A 1168-nucleotide genomic window follows, 5' to 3' on the forward strand; every position below is an offset into this window, starting at 1 on the left:
TCATTCCCGATTTACAAGATTAATTTTTAAAATGATTTTTTCGACGATCCAACCGTACGGATGTTAAGATATATCGATTTTAGTCATGTGGAAAAATTATTAACAAATTTGAAATGCATCTTGCATGTCAGGATTAGAAAAATCCAGTAAAAGTACCACTCCTGACAACGAGACTCGTTCCAGATTTACAAGATTATTTTTAAAATGATTTTTTCGACAATCCAACCGTACGGATGTTAAGATATATCAATTTTAGTCATCTGAAAAAATTATTAACAAATTTGAAATTCATCTTGCATGTCAAGATTAGAAAAATCTAGTAAAAGTACCCCTCCCGACAACGAGACTCGTTCCCGATTTACAAGATTAATTTTTAAAAATAATTTTTTCGACGATCCAACCGTACGGATGTTAAGATATATCGATTTTAGTCATGTAAAAAAATTATTAACAAATTTGAAATTCATCTTGCATGTCAGGATTAGAATAATCCAGTAAAAGTACCACTCCTAACAACGAGAGTCGTTCCCGATTTACAAGATTAATTTTTAAAATGATTTTTTCGACGATCCAACCGTACGGATGTTAAGATATATCGATTTTAGTCATATGAAAAAATTATTAACAAATTTGAAATTCATCTTTCATGTTAGGATTAGAAAAATCCAGTAAAAGTACCACTCCCGAAAACGAGACTCGTTCACGATTTACAAGATTAATTTTCAGAATAATTTTTTCTATGATCCAACCGTACGGATGTTACGATATATCTATTTTAGTCATGTAAAAAAATTATTAACAAATTTGTAATTCCTCTTGCATGTTAGGATTAGAAAAATCCAATAAAAGTACCACTTCCGACAACGAGACTCGTTCCCGATTTATAAGATTAATTTTTAAAATAATTTTTTCGACGATCCAACCGTACGGATGTTAAGATATATCGATTTTAGTCATACGAAAAAATTATTAAAAAATTTGAAATTCATCTTGCATGTCAGGATTAGAAAAATCTAATAAAAGTATCACTCCCGACAACGAGACTCGTTTCCGATTTACTAGATTAATGTTTAAAATGATTTTTTCGACGATCCAACCGTACGGATGTTAAAATATATCAATTTTAGTCATATGAAAAAAATTTTACCAGAATTAAAATTCTTCTTGC

The sequence above is a fragment of the Apium graveolens genome, chromosome 11, assembly GCF_009905375.1.
Source record: "Apium graveolens cultivar Ventura chromosome 11, ASM990537v1, whole genome shotgun sequence".
NCBI classification, from domain to species: Eukaryota; Viridiplantae; Streptophyta; class Magnoliopsida; order Apiales; family Apiaceae; genus Apium; species Apium graveolens.